We start from the raw sequence: 16,313 nt of genomic DNA, 5'->3' as shown, positions 1-16,313 counted from the left end.
ACTGATTAATACAGCCAATATTCAGTGCGGAAGGGTCAATCACCAGTGCACGGCCTGTCTCTATTAAGAATAAGCCCAATGCTAAACTCATCATTCAGCTTCTCCAGGAGCAACAGGTCCTCTGTATCTCTGCAGATCAGACTCTTCCCATTCAGTAGTTAATTACAGGAGCAAGTACCCAATTCAGTCCAGCCAGCTGGGAAGAAAAACACTAAACTGGTGCAGTTTAAGTAAGATTAACATGGGGCTGCCCGCCAGCTGCCTACGCGGACATACAGAAGCTGTTCAGAAGATGGGCCATCCCGAGCCGTGTGCTCCAGCTGCATCCCGCTCCCAGGACACGGCGGGACCAACCAGGCGAGGAAACCACGCGCACACTCGGGATAGTCCTCGCACAGATAATTATCCGTCACTATTGAGGCTACGCTGAAGCTCTCCAGTGTGCCATCTTAGTGCCCTCAAACCCCCTGTATTCCTCAGCACTCCACTGAAATTCCTCCACAAACATCATTTTACAATTGCTTACACATTGGAGAATACTTCTCTGATTTACAAACGAGTAATGCCACCATTGGATCTAGGATTCGCTCTGTTACCTCTCAGAGAAAGCATTCAAGGGCCTGGCAGAAACTGGTTTTCTTGGTAAGAGAAGAGAGGAATCTGTTCTAAAAGCATGATTACCAAAGGGGCCATCTGAACTGGGGCCTTTTGTTTGGACAGAGGTCTGAGCCGGTTTCCCCCCGAGGGGCAGGTGGTGCAGAGCCCTTCACCACTCATTCCAGTACTGAATGGTCCAACGGGTGCATTTGTAAGTTTGGTGGCAAACTTTACTGATGCCTTTGTGAGCCAAGTTATTCAGAGTTTGCAAGTTACTGAATCCTTCTCCTTCTAGGTCTCATTCCTCTCGGACTGGCTCTTCCCTACAGTAAAAGCAAATGGATGTCTCTCAGTGCTGTTGTTACTTTTAATTAACTGCCTGACAAAGTTCAGTTTGTTAATAGCTGTGTTCATCAAAATACACATGTATCACCTAACCAACTGTGATGGCAGCAAACCTGCAGATTTTGGAAACAGCTCAAGAATTGTTGTTTTACTTCAATCAATTTCTAATATTTTGAACCAAAACTGTAATTGAAAATTGGCTGCTGGAGCAGCAAAACAAAGCCACTCCACTGACGGATGGTCACTCTGCAGCAGCCCAGCGTGCCGGGTATTTACCTCCGCCAAGCACAGGAACACGCTCCGATCTTTGCTGTGACACTTTAAACCTGAGATTGAACGAGCAATGATCACTTAAACCAATATCACTGGGAGCACAATTTGGATCTCTGCAGCATGCTGATAATAAAGTATCTCAGCTCTCATAAAGCTCTGCTGTGGGACGCTGTGCTAGCGAGACTCAAAATGAGACAAAATAATTCATACAGGACACAAACCGCTGCGGGATTCATTCGGTTACTGTATTATAATCAGGTTTTAGGCAAGAAAGATAAATCAAGAGAACAGACATGACAAGCAATGGATTAACTCTTTTTCCAGCTATAGTCATCTCGTTCTTCGTTATTTGAAAATCATGCAGGCAAAAGCAAAGGGAAGGGGAAGGGCAGTAACCCAGGGGCTACGGCCAGTGATCCCTTCCCGATGAGACGTGGGAGTTGTCCGTCCAAAGCAGCTCTCGGGGTGTCCAACCACTGGTACAGAGATGGGGCGAGGGGAGCAGCTCCGGCCGCAGCCTCTCTGCAGCCCCCTCCTCCTCAGCATCCTCATCTTCCTCAGCATCCTCATCCTCCTCCTCAGCATCCTCATCCTCCTCAGCATCCTCATCCTCCTCAGCATCCTCATGTTCCTCTCTGCAACCCCCTCCTCCTCAGCATCCTCACCCTCCTCTCTGCAGCCCCCTCCTCATCCTCATTCCCCTCTCTGCATCCCCTTCCTTCTCCTCTTCATCCTCCTCCTCCTCGCAAGCTCCCCTCCTGTATAAAGACCACACTGAACTGCAAACACAGACTTGGCCTCACTGAAAATTGGCAAAAATTTAATGCTGAAAAAACATCCAAAAGGGTTCGCTGATGCATTCTGCTCCCTACATTAAATACTGGAGGATGCCTGCTGCTGTAATTATTCATAAAGTATCACCTATTTTAGTTGAATTCATGCTCAGATATCTTTAACTAAAGCATTGTTTGTGAAGCATTTGAAGTCTTGGTGGCTCAGTAACCCAGGAGACCAGTGTCTGACTATAAACCCTTTGTTCCTAATTGCTCCCAGCCTGGGGACTGTGCCCTGTGCCACCGTCCCTGCTGCGTCCACCTGCCCCAACACCGCTGGCCCAGCCGTGCCAGGGCAGGACGCCACCAGGTCACCAGCACCAGGTCACCAGCATCTCTCCAGCCCCAAAGGAAAATCCTCACTTCAGTCCATCAGCTGACTCTCAAGTCCATCTCATTAATGCGCTGTCTTTGCTATAAGCTGCCACGACTTCCCTTTACACACCTGAGCGAACTGAAACACCAACCAAACACAAATTCCTACCGGACGGTTTAAACACCTGCACCTTTTCTAGGCATGAAATGAGAGAAAAGAAATTGTGGCAGGAAGATACAGTCTGTGACAACACCATTCCAGTCCCGGTGTATTTGCCATGAAACCAGCCACCAGATGTAACGTTTTAAAGTACCTTTAAATATTGCTTTAACTCATCAACATGTTTAATTTGAGAAGAGATCGCCCAACGAGAGGAAATGATGCTGGGAATTCCAAAGAGCAGCAGCCAGCCCCCCAGACATGAAGGTGCAGCAGACACCCGGCCAACAAGCAGCGAGTGCATCAGCTCCATTTCTCTGAGGCGTTGGGCTGAAGGCTCAGTGCTGCTGCTTGCACTGATGGGTGCACGTCAAGAAGAGGGAAGAATAAAACCGAGCTTTTCTCCCCTCCTCTGAGCACAGGAGGTGGGAGATACGCGTGGGCACAACCGGGGACTGGGGAAGGACAGACAAGCGCTGCTGCTGCAGGTCCCTGGCCACAAACCCCTCTGGGTTCATGGCACAGAACGGCTGTGGGACAGTAGGAGGAGGGATGCACAGAGGCCAACGCAGGAACCGACACCAGGAGCTGGACCAACCCGAGGCAACTCCCTGCCCCACCAAAGGCTCAGACACGGACCCTCCTGGGACTGCGCATGAACCAGAATAGTTTCTTCCATGTCACAAGCAGGAAGACAATCATAGATGACTTGAGGCAGAGACATCAGGGAGACACAATGTTATCAATGTAATGACTCCCAGTACTTTTATTATTGCTTTAATTTCGTATCTGCATGGGGAAGGCTTATGCTTCGAAATGCAACTTCTCAAGGCAGCATTTCAGCACGGTACAGTCACCTTCCGTTCATTTTCTCCAAATGAGACAATGCCTTCACAGCTGCCTGAGTACCAGGACTCAAACCACGGCAAACTGGAGTTGGAAGACACGTTCAACCCCCACCAGGGCGACCCAGACACCATCCCCTGGGACACCGTCCCCCGGACACCGTCCCCTGGGACACCGTCCCCCAGCAGCTGTGCTGGAGCCGATTGTCACTGTGGAGTATGTGACTGTTGTGCGGGGATGAGCCGCCCTCATTCACTGCACACAACGAGAAAAGGAAACATGACAAGTGTCGAGAAGGAGAAGAGGAATATGAATGGAAGAGGTCCCAGGGATCTTTTTGTCCTTTTTCTAAACCAGCCATGCCATCTGTCTTCTCTGTCGTGCCTTTGGTCTTGTAGCTATTAATCCATCACTCGTTTTCCTGAATTAGCGGAGAGCAATTATGCATTCATTCTTACGGAGTATAGAAATGAATCCTTAACCTTTAGCTTGTGATGGAGCATTCCATACAAAACGCTTTTCCTTTATTAGTATTCTATCCATTGACTTGCACTGTGTGAATACATAAAAATGGGTTCAGAGACATTTCCCAGTGTTTTACACATTTTTCACTTTAAAGAAAGATGAAAACCCATGACCTAGAGAAGCCGGCCCATTATGATAAATCTTCATAATATTGTAGTCATTAAAAAAAAATCCTACTTGTTCCTCTTTTCATTCATGTGGAGAAGCTGTTTCTAGGAGTCCCCAAAAGTTCAAATGGCTTTTATCCGCAAACGCAGCTGTGAGGGAGGTACAATAAGGACAACGGTGCCACCAAGTGGCCACGGACCGCAGAGGGAGGAATGCGGGTTAACTCATGGGTTTGATGGAAAGCCATAGGAAAGCAAATACAGCATTTTCAAGGAAAGCCATCATGTTGACTTTTCTCCTACTTTTAGAAGGCTATATATTTGTTATTTACATTTTTAAGCACCATAAGGCCGAGAAAAAAATTTAATAATTAAAAAGTGCTTGAGAGGTCCTTATTTCAAACATGGTCTCTCTCCACAAACAGGAATGCACCGCATGCCAAGGATTTACAAACTGCAGAACACGCATGTTCTAGTAACATGCAAGAGAGACCATAAAACCCCAAAACTCTAGAACAAGCGATAGGGTTTAGTATAATACAATAACACTGCAGGGCTGAGCCCCCTTTGCCAAACCCACGAGCACTGCGGGGACCGGGAGCCCATGGTGTCCCCACTGCACCAAGCCGAGGCTCCGGTGTCAGCGCTGGGCTTGGGCTGGGAAGATCCTGAGCTGTCACAAGCTTGGAAGGTAACGGTCAGACCTTAAAGACACTGTCGAGATCGCAGACGTGATGTGGAAGTAGCTTGAAATAATTCAAAAATGGTGAAAGCCAAAGCTCAGCTCGTTTCCCTCGGGATCTTTTAAGAACAAATGCACTGAAAGTAATGAATTCTCTGTAAACAACTGAAACAAACAGATCCACTAGTGTCAAGCACAACCTCATTCGGGAAGGGGCAATGTCCTCACCCACATTTGGCTGGAAGCATAAGAGAGCAAAAACACAACCCTAAGTGCAAGTCCTGTGTGTCGCGGCCAGCAGCGCACAGCCCTCCCAGCGAAACAAAGCTCCCCAAGAAAAAACTAAGTCCCATCCGAGGTTTGGCTGTATATGAAAAGGCCCCACCTACAGCAAAATCCAAGGAGAAAGCCTGGACGTGTCTCCAGCCGGCACAGCACATGAAATCCATGGCCTTCCCGGCAGCCCCTCGCAGATCCCCTTTACCAGCCCACGTAACACAGCTCTGCCTGCTCGGCCCCCTCTGCCCCCAGCCCCAGCTTCTTTCTCCACACAGGCAAGGGGAAGCGCCTCAGAGGGTTCTGCTTTGCCTGGGATATCCTCAGTTGTGCAGAGGGACAGCGGGACGGCGATGGACACACGGACATGGGCACCGCTAGCTGCTGACCAGGGACTATTTGTGGACAAGCACATGCTGCAAGGGACATTTCACTCCGTGCCCCTCGCAGCCTCTTGTTCAACCTCTCGTCCTCTGCTGCGACTGTTGTATGATTTGTTCTGTTGATGCTCCGTTCTCTGCTTTTGTGCAAACCAGAGGCGGGTTCTCACTGCAGACCTCAAGTGCTGGTCCAGAGCTCTGACACTGAGCCATTTAAGAACCTAAAATGTGACTGCTTTGGCGGTAAATTAAAATGTCGTTTCTACATCATCCAGAAACTCCCTCCAAGCTGCAGGAACACGCCGAGTTCCCGGCTGCAGCTGGAAGCCCGGGACAGCAGAGAGCACCAGTGCGCACAGAAAACCACACACATGAGCATTGTGCACCTACATCTACAAAACACATCACCATAGAAACACCACAACGCGTTCTCTCACTGTACAAAAAGAGCAAATAACATCAACACTATCAATTATACCACATTAAAAAAAAATGCAACATATTAAAAGGTGCTACTTTGGGAAAACAATGTGTATTTGAATATTTGGTAGCCTAAGGGCTAAACCTTTCATGGGAACTTTATTTATTGATGTTTTGTTCCAGAGAAGACAGGTGGAGCTGCCTGGGCACAGGAAACTCTGCTCTGCCAAAGATCCCAATACTGGTAAGGGAATCCAAGAGATCACAGCCAAATGGTCCAAGTCAGGAATCACATACATTAAAAATAAAGTACAGCACTTCAAAGAAAAGAATAAAAAGTTTTTTTAAACTCTGCATGAGTTTTAAATTTGCTGCATAGAAAACAGCGTATTTGTAAGAATTTTTAATTGCGGACTACTAACTAGCTCAAAAGAAATCAAAATGCAATCGTTACAGCTTCAATCCGTATTTAAAACTCTACGGCCCCACTGTAGCTAACGCCTCGTGCTCGCTTTCCACCGCACAGGTTGGCCGGGTCTCCCCTATCAGCGCAAACACACCCGTGACCGACACGCTCAGCCCCGCTGGCCCCTCCTGCTGCGCAGCAACGGGTGAGACTCCAAAACACACCGTCCGCAATTCATTTAGCCTAAATGTTATCAAATTGATACAAACTACCCGAACAATGCTCCGAATGCGGAGGAATCTGTCGGCATTTCGTCCCCATTCCCAGCAGCCGGTTGCATTTTCTGTCTGGCTGCGCAGCAGCGTCGGGACGCAGCATCTGTCCCTGTTACCATCAGCATACGGGGCACTTTGGACACAGTTACCACAGCCTGGATTCCCCAGACAAGGACAAGCGCAAAGCTCCATAACCCAGGAACCGAAGGAGCCAGGAGAGAGCGCAGCAGAGCAGGTGAGGCATCCGGGCAAGGGGACAAGGCTGAGCAGACACGTGGGACCTCCCCGTCACCACCAGCAAACCTGCAGCCCCAGCACCACCTCTCACTCCACAGAGACACCAAACTCATCCCGCTCCTGGGAAACAACAAGTTTCCAGCAGCCCAGGTGGGACAGCAGCTCTTCCAGCCCCATCAGCTTGTCTCTGGGGCAGGACCACTGACTTACTTCTGATTCACAGGCAGGAGGAACAGCCCTCCAGGAACTCATCACCATGACTTTCTGCAAGCCATCCACACAAGTACCATCTTCCCCAGGCCAGCACCTGCTCTGAAATGCATGATGTGGCTGCACACTTCAAAATAAGCTTCCCTTCTCTGAATTTCAAGCAGCTCAATCTCCTATAAAGAAATAAAAGTCTGCCACAGAGAGACTTTTGGACCAGTAGCTTCTTAGCAAGCCCAACTCTCCACGAATATTTAAATCACTGGAGAGAACCTTGCTTTGAGTGGATGAAAAACGCCTCTCTCCCTGTTTCTGTTACAGGCCTGAAACCTGATGCTGATTTGGGATGGGGACTCAGTATGTGTGCAAGACAAGTCATGGAGAGGTTCAGCTGGGATGGAGGAAAGCAAAGAGCATCTCCAGACTGAACTGGATTGACATGGCCCAGGACAGGGCTCTCATGCAGTCAACAGAAAGATGGTTTTCCACACGCTCTCAATGGAGACAATTGCACTGGCTGTGTGTCAGCGCTGTCCCGGCCCCAGGAGGCTGAGGGAACAGGGGTCCTGGGCTCCTCGCCCCCTGGGGCCACATGTGGGGCTGGAGCCCTCAGCAGGGATTTGGGGGTTTCTTGGGATGCTTCAAGCATTACTATTTATTACATGGCTAAGATAACAAAAGGTTTCATAGGGAAGGTTTGCACAATGGAAAGTACGATGCCTGTTTTTGATGTGCTGATGCAGGAGAACCTGGGAAGGGGCTCGTGCACTTTTATCGAAGCAGGAAAGCAGGAGTCGGCAGCAGGAGCATGAACCGGCTTGGATAAACGCCTGTTGGACGGGTCACGGCCCAGGGGAAGGCTCCAGCACCCCAGCCACGAGAACTGGAGAGTTTTGACAAAAATATTGGCATGTGGATAAAGCAGAAAAGTCAAACCTTGGAAACACTGTACAAAAAGCAGTAAAGTTTAAAAGCATTAATGATTCGTGTACTGCACCACTGGAATAAGCTGAAATGCAGCAGAAGTTGTCTGTCAGGGAGGCAGCAAAAGCAAACCAGAGACAGCTGACCCTGTACGCAGTGATTCCTGACACAGCACAGCAAAGGTACCTGCCCAGGTAACCAACCACTGCTTGCAATACGAGAAAACAAGAACCTTAATGCTTTGTTTAACACGTGTGTGCTTCTGTTGGCAGCGTTTATGACACCAAAATGTAAATGAATCAGTACAAAAGGCTTCATTTTGGAATTTTGAGCTAAAAAAAATCAACAGTTCAAAAGTAGAGACAACTTGCGCTACTAATAAAACTTGTATTCTTGCGCAATGAAGATATTCCATTTCAGTCAGTAATCCTCAATCGGGAGGTGGCCATAAACACTTTATAAGCTTGTGGTAAGGATGCGGGGTAGTTCAAACAATGGAGATGGGTATTTAGCAAATAGCCGTGTTCCTTTCCCCGGGTGTTGCCGCGGCTCCCTCCCGCACACGCCGCGTTTCCAGCCCGCGCGTTCGGCCGAGGACGGAGCCGCAGCCGCGCTCAGACACGCTGCCGGCCCTTCCTCCCGCTCACCAGTCCCCGCGCAAACCTGCACCCAACACCACCTGTGGCCAACACACAACAGCATCCACTGCGGTCCCCAGTCCTGCTCAGATCACCCGCTGCCCATGGCGGGAACACCACAGGACCCAAGTCTGTTTCCTGACACGTTTTGCCAGACAAACTGTAACCACAACACACAAAAAACATCTCTCTTTTTTCAACAGAAACTTGTGATTAACACTGCGGAAGACCTGCGACGTGTGTGTGAGGTTCATAGCAAACTGGTGCATCACTGGCATGTGTGTTTGGAATAACAGGGAGTTTGGAGGCTACGCCGGTGTCCACAGACGCGACGTCCTGGCAGAGCGGAGCGTTGCCAAGCGCAGCTGGAGCCGGAGCAGCTGGTGCCCGGGACAGCAGCTCTGCGGGGCAGCAATCGGCCTTGTCCCCTGCGCTCCACACAAAGCGCCCTTGGCGCCCCAGCTCCGGGCGCTGGGCGCGCTGGGCACCGCCACGCAGCTGCCACCAGCGCAGCATCCCCGTCCCGCCGGCAGTCCTCAGCCGAGCCGCAAAACCTGCCGAAACACAGCTTCCACAGGCTTGGAATTTCCTCCTCCTCACACATCATTAATGCTAAAGGGTGCACAAGACAGAGCCATTTAAGACAGAATTTGGCAATAATTTTAAATGTCACCGTATTGATCCTGTAGTGAAATGCACGTTGTGTGACCAATATCCCTGACATCTCAAATACCCTTTTTAAGCCTTCCAACCAGACTTAGCTCTGGCATATGTTAGTGCTACTTACTCCAACAGTGAATTTTCTCCATTATTTTACTATAACTTAAACGCTCTAATGTTATTTTCAGTACACTTTTAATTCTTACTGAAAAGTCAATCGGTTTAAGAGGATGGCAGCTCTGGAAGCCAACCAAACACCACCACCCCTTTGGACAAAGAGCGTGCAGAACACTTGTCTGGCTGTGAAGAGGTTTCAACATCTCATCTAGTCCCATGTCTCCTAAAAACCCACATTGAAGAGTTTTGCTTGAGGCTTTTCCCATCTCAAAGGCCCAAGGGCAGACAGCCCAGGCTACGGCAGCACTGCCATCAGAACACACATCTCCTGCAGCAGCTCACAACAAACGGGGGACGGCTTGGGAATTGTGCTTGTGTTCAGGTCATTGATTTGGTCCTTGTGGCCCTTTGGTCTTTTGACCCTCCTGAAATCATACACTGCAATCAGCGTGGTAAGAGGGGAGCAAATAGTCTTCATTCAAGCCTTCTGTACCTCAAACAGAAAAGCTGCATCAAGAAAAAAACGTAATTTCCTACATTCATGTGTATCCCCACACACAGGTCTCCAGTGCGGCTCTTTGCAGCCTGTTCCAGCATTCAATAAACAGGGGGTTTCCTAACTGGAGTGTTTACAGTAGGATTCAAATATTTCCTTTCAGGGAGTAGCATTTGTTTTTCTCTTTATACCCCCCCTTAGGTATCCGTGTCAGTTTTACGCAGTAAGAAATGCGCCTGAGTTGAGTAAGTCCTACCCCACACTTGATTTGCCACGCAGTCCAGATGCAGGTAAAGAGCGGATCCTTGGAGGCCAAGGGGAGGATCTGCAGCCACACCTGGCGCAGGGGTGACTCACAACTGCCTTGTGACGGGCTTGAACGCTTTCTTCTCCAGTGGAAAACGCAAAGTTACAATTAAAAACTGGGTGAGGCTGGACAAACCCAAAAATGTTCGGAATTATTCCAGACGGCAGTTTCCCAGAGCGGAGCAGCTGCGGCCGGGTGGGAAAATGAGACACCGACATTTCGGAAGGTGTCACGGAACAGGAATCTTGCTATCACAGATATGACTCACTCGCTTCTGTGTCTGACATCCACCTTCTCCAAGCTGGGAAATCAAGATAATTTCTACTTTAATCTGAGAGAAGAAGAGGGATGAGCAATTCCATTCAAACCAAATAATACACGTTCCCTTCAAAGATAACTTGAAAATGAATATCTTAGCAAGACATTCATAGTTCACCAGCTGCATAGGACTTAAAATAGCACAAAGGGCCATCTCTAGACGTGCGGCACATCACAGAGTGACACTGACTGTCCCCAAAACCAGTTCTAGTTAGATAAGAGTGTGTTCAGGGGAGCCAGCTTCTAAACCATATGTAGAAAAACCAGCAAGTGACAAAACAGAGATTTATTTGGGTTTTGTTACAAGACAGTGGACATTCGGCTCCCATTTTAAACTGAAAGACTGCAATGACACCCCCGGTTCCTTTTGCTAGTCATTCCAGTTGAGAAACAGAAGGATGGCACCTCTGCAGTGCCACGTCTGGAACCGCCATGAACGAGTCTCAAAGCAAAATGGCACAGACCAGCTTGGGCAGGACGAAGCAAAGATCCGCTTGGGTCAAGGGAAATAATAACCTTAAAGTTAACCGAGAAGAATCTCAGTTGAAACAAGGCAGAATTCCTAACTTTCACGCAAATAAAGCACGCAGCCCTCAGCAGTAACGAGCAGCGCGCACAGCAGGGTCTGCAAAGGACTTTACCTGCTGGGGAAAGCACAAACACCAAACGGCATCCGGGGCTCGCTGGCACTTTGCTGCTTCCACAGGAGAAAACACATTCACATCTTCACGGAACATACTATCTGAACTCATCTGAGAACTGAAAATTAAGGGCGGCTCTGATGGAAGCGATTACAACCTCACTACAATCAAACAGAGCATGTCCACAGCTGCACTTCATGTCCTCTGTGCTTTAAAACTATCGGTATGAGCCGAGTCGGTCAGGAGGGGTGCAAACACGCAAAACCACAGCGAAATGCTGTAAGAATACTTTGCTAAATGTCGGAGGATCCACCGCTGAGGAAGTAACTCACCTTCAGCGACCAGCAGCAGTAGCTGTTCCCCATCACCATCAGCAGCATTGCTCCTAGAGAGGCGCCGCGGGCAGGACAGAGGGGACGCAAAACCATTGCAAAACCACAGCAACGCAATTTAGTAGAAAACTCTTGTAGCTCCTCAACCGGGCATCCAAAGCAACCATCCCCAAGATGCTCTCCCAGCAGCAATAGTTTTGACATTACTAAAAAGGTGTTTTATACAGAAGTGCTCACAGGGTGCTGAGAAGCCGCCTGAATTTTTAGCTTAGCTCAAGATCTTTCCTTATAACGCCAGAGAGCAATTACTGGATCACAGCGTGAGAGACACAAGAGAACATTTTCTTCAGTCAGGGGGTGATCCAGCTGTCAAAGACTTTCTTTTGTTTCTATTTTGGGGAGGGAAAAAAAACCCACCCTAAAATAATCCCTGCGTTGAGCAGTGTAAAGCTGCCGTTCCCAAGGTACGGCGGTCACGACCGCTCGCCGCAGCAAAGCTCTCTGCGGCTCTTTCCTTCTCCTCAGATTCTTTCCTCTCTGAACAGCCACGTGAAATGCCTGCCGATGCTACTGGAAGGTAAACAGGACAAGAAGCCGTGACTAACTAGGGCAGGCTTGGCCCCCGCAGCTGTAAACAGAGCTCGTGGCACCGTCCCTCCGCAGAAGCTGTCCCGGACACACGGACAGCGCCAGGAATAAAGGTTGTGCTGCTCCTTCCTGGAACAGCCCCGGCACACGGGCCGGTGGCAGCGGGGACAGGACGGCGCTGCCCGGGCTGGGGTGCGGGACAGCAGGAGCCAGACAAGAGCTGAGCAGCTGGTTTTAGGACATTAGGCTGGACATAAAGAAAGAGGTCTGCTTTCCTGAGGAGCCTGGGTGCGAGGACTGTGGTGCAGAAAGGGCCTCACTGACAATATTGAGGGGGAGCGGGGTCTGTGCTCTGGTTTTGGGCCAGGTCTGAGAGCAGGTACCTCCCTGGGACGGGGTGGGGGGCAAAGACAGGGCAGCAAAGTGCCCTGTTAAATACAGACCAGCCTGAGGTTACGGACTCAAGTCCAGAATACATTTATAGACCATATTGATAAACACAGTATGAAAAACTACAGGTAATACAACCAAATACAGGGCTAATAAGGAACCCTGCCAACTTCTAACCCACAGATTCTCGCTCAAGTTTGGAAAACTGACAAAAATTCCATGAGAAAAAAAATAATCTGTTGTTCTTCTCACCTAAGAATAATCAGATGTTTTTATGTCAATTAGCATCTGATATGCATCTATTAGAGAAAACTGATCCTGTATGCCAACCAGTTGTATTTCACTCCATGATAAATGCTCTTTCTATGGCTCGCACTGTCTTTTGAAAATATAAACACACTTTCAGCATGCTTTGTTTTCCAAGCAATAGTGGTGAAAGGCTACTACAGACCACCAGAGTTCAGGGCTCTGTTTAATCATAAACAGATAATGGGAAATACGATGAGAAGCAACTGCTGACGAGTTGGCAACGACACTTTGCGCAGCATGTGTCAGGGGGCACGAGGCAGCTGGTGGGCAAGATGCTATTTCGGGAGAACATTTGGAAACATCGCTGCCAGGGGCTTTTCTTGCTGCGTGCGGCGAGAGCAAAGCGTCCCTTTCTTCGAGCGCAGCTCCCGAGGACAGGACACCGCCCCCCGCGCTGGAAACGGCCGCTGCAAACACTCTGTGCTGCGGTTCTGAGAACTACGCTGAGGTTATTGTGCCCACCCCCACCCCGCGGCTTGTGCAACAGCCTCTGCCCCAGCACCCGGGAAACCTCCCCAGGACCCCAGACACGTCGCCGACAAAACCCCCGCAGGAGCTGAGCCAGACTGCGGCAGCGTCCCACACCAGTGTCGCACAACAGGTTTACAAACTGTAAAGTGCCCAGCAGATCACCGCGGGGTGAGTCGTCTTCTGTCCACACAAGTCTCTTGAATTTGAGTTACAAGCTTTAGAAAGCTCGTAAAAAACTAACTAGTTCCTTCAGTCTAAGTAACCTATTATTTGAATATAATCAATGACAACAGGTGCATTCTGCATGAGTTAAACTTTTCTTTTTAAAGTAGTTCACAATATAACAACGCTTTTAAAAAGATCCTGCTCATTAAAACTGCATACATAAGAAAATGAACAAATACATATACCCACTTCAAGAGACTAACTTAATTAATGGCTACTTTAGCTTCAGTTTTCCAATTAGCAGAATACCCTCAAAACAATTTACCTGTCAACTTTTGAATTCTCCCTCAGATTATAGATACTCATTGATTTGCATGAGCATATGACACACGAAGACATCTAGTTCGCTCCAAAAGTACATTAGTGCACAAGAGTGGGAAAAAAACCCCTAGAGAGATACGAAAGTGCTCAGGTGAGGACTCAGAGTGCTGTGTATCGCGGTGTCCCGGGGCGGCCCGGCCGACCTCCTTTCCTCACGTCCAGCCCGAACTTCCCCCAATGCAGCTCACACCGAGGGGCTTGGGCTGCAAGTGCTGGGCACGGCTGTTCCTCCGCTGTCCCTGTCCCTCCGTTGTCCCCGTCCCTCTGCTGTCCCCATCCCTCTGCTGTCCCCGTCCCTCTGCTGTCCCCGTCCCTCCGCTGTCCCCGTCCCTCCGCTGTCCCCGTCCCTCTGCTGTCCCCGTCCCTCCGCTGTCCCGGCACCCAAGAGGGCTGCGACATCCAAAACACAGACAAACAGCCAACAGGTTTATTTATTTCCTTTAATTTCACCATTGCACGCACAGCTCACCATCATGCCAACGTGACACAGGCAAGAAGAGCTTGTAAGAACACAGAGTTTCTGCTGATGTTTTTCTTTTAAATCGTTCTATCCTGTTAAAAGTTCCTGGCAGCTCACATCCCAGAGCTGATTCACGAGCAGCCTCAGGCCAGCAGTGTGACATAAAGCCCCTTGTCAGCTGGGCTGTGTCTGTTCCGCTCACTGTGTGCAGAAATCCCATTTTTTAATTGAAATGTTTCTGTTGCTAATACAAAACAATGAAAAACCCTTCAAAGACAAAAACTTCAAGACTGAGTTCCTTTAAAAACAAAATTAAAACCATTTGGATTTCCACTAGTGAAATGCTCTTAATTTTTTCAACACAGAAATTTCAGGTGTCCATAAAATTATGACACACCTATAAGATAAATCTAATATAAGGAGATAGCTGGCTAATCACGATGGTGCAAATATGCAAGTCAATTAAAAAAAAAATAAATAAAATGGCAAACTTTCACCAGCCAAGTACAAGTTTTGCTAAACACAGAACTTGCTCCTGAGGACCAAGAGACTAGATAGCAAATAAAACACAACTAACACCCGCTTGTCTTAAAAGACGACTTTCCTGTACCTACAAAGGAGACACATCCAAAAGGCTAAGCTGAAAATGATTTCATTTAAATTCTTAAATACATAACACACTGCATAAGGAATAAACAACACAAATCAAGTAATAAATTCTGAAACAGAGATATCAAACTAAGAAGTTCAGAACATTTTGAAGTCAAACGCGTTTCTGTATCTAAGGTACCAGGCAGAAGCTGCAAGCCCAGAGCAGAAATCACGCGGGACAGGACCTCCCGGAGCTCAGGCTGCACCCGAGCCCTGGGGCAGGATCCCGAGGCACCTATCACAGTATCACACTATGTTTGGGATGGGAAGGGACCTCAAAAGATCATCCAATCCAACCCCCCCATGGAGCAGGAACGCCCAGGTGAGGTTACACAGGAACCAGGCGGGTTGGAATGTCTGCACAGAAGGAGACTCCACAACCCCCTGGGCAGCCTGGGCCAGGCTCTGCCACCCTCACCCCCAACAAGTTTCTTCTCAAATTTAAGTGGAACTTCTTGTGTTCCAGCTTGATCCCATTACCCCTTGTCCTATCATTGTTTGCCACCGAGAAGAGCCTGGCTCCATCCTCATGGCACTCACCCTTTATGTATTTATAAACATTAATAAGGTCCCCCCTTAGTCTCCTCTTCTCCAAACTAAAGAGCCCCAGCTCCCTCAGCCTTTCTTCATAAGGGAGATGCTCCACTCCCTTAATCATCTTCGTTGCCCTACGCTGGACCCTCTCCAGCAGTTCCCTGTCCTGCTGGAACTGAGGGGCCACAGCTGGACACAATATTCCAGGTGTGGTCTCCCCAGGGCAGAGCAGAGGGGCAGGAGAACCTCTCTGACCTACTGACCACCCCCTTCTAACCCACCCCAGGATGCCATTGGCTTCCTGGCCACAAGGGCCCAGTGCTGGCTCATGGGCTCATGGCTCATCCGCAGGGGAGCAGCTCATCAAGAGATGGAGACTCTGCAGAGCACTTTAGCGAGTGTGAGTTGTTGCTAACGAGACTCTTACTCCATAAGAGGATATACTTCTTTTGTCATATGCCATCGAGATCAAAACCAAGTCCCTGTCCAACAGCTTTGTCTATATTTCCTACAACAGCTGTGACTTAGGAAACGTACCCAGTATTTAAGACACAACAACGCAGACCTGTTACCTCTCCAAGCACTTAGCGCCTCCCTAGAAACAATGAGGGCGTTAAAGTTCATGTTGTACCACGTTCTGAGAGACTTGTAGGTCAAAAATACGCTAAGACAGAAGTTTTTGGAAAAACACGAAATGAATTTTGATTTCTTTTGGGGTTTAGGGGCAAAAATTGCATCTTCACAGCCTTCAGTATCTATGGAAACACAAACAAACAATCAGCATAAGAGGCCAAAACGAAGCAAAGCTCCAGTAGTGTTCACAGCTTACGAGCCACAAGAGCATCTTGGCGGCCCCGCCGGTGCCCGGGCTGCCCGGCCCCGGCTCTCCGGAGCCCCCGCAGCCACAGCGCCAACAAGCGAGAGCGTGTTCGTCTTTGCGGGAAACACCACAATTAAACACCTGGCTGCGGAAAGTAAAACTTCCGATTTGCGGAAGGCGCACCGATATCAACAGGTTGTTCCAGCAGCCCCGGCCCGCCGCGCCCC

The 16,313-nt window shown here is 49.0% G+C and overlaps 1 long non-coding RNA gene across 2 annotated transcripts in view; it reads right to left on the bottom strand.

Annotated features, from left to right (window-relative positions):
• The window catches only part of LOC135579727 (uncharacterized), a 32,073-nt gene extending 19,507 nt beyond the window's left edge, over positions 1-12,566 (bottom strand). For both annotated transcript variants that reach the window (XR_010473345.1, XR_010473346.1), the window contains exon 1: positions 11,318-12,566. This is a non-coding gene — a long non-coding RNA (uncharacterized LOC135579727). The remainder of the gene's footprint in view (positions 1-11,317) is intronic.
• Between the last annotated feature and the right edge of the window lie 3,747 nt (positions 12,567-16,313).

The sequence above is a fragment of the Columba livia genome, chromosome 6, assembly GCF_036013475.1.
Source record: "Columba livia isolate bColLiv1 breed racing homer chromosome 6, bColLiv1.pat.W.v2, whole genome shotgun sequence".
Taxonomy (NCBI): Eukaryota; Metazoa; Chordata; class Aves; order Columbiformes; family Columbidae; genus Columba; species Columba livia.
The sequence above is the reverse complement of the archived record's forward strand: the minus strand, read 5'-3'. Positions and strand labels throughout refer to the sequence as shown.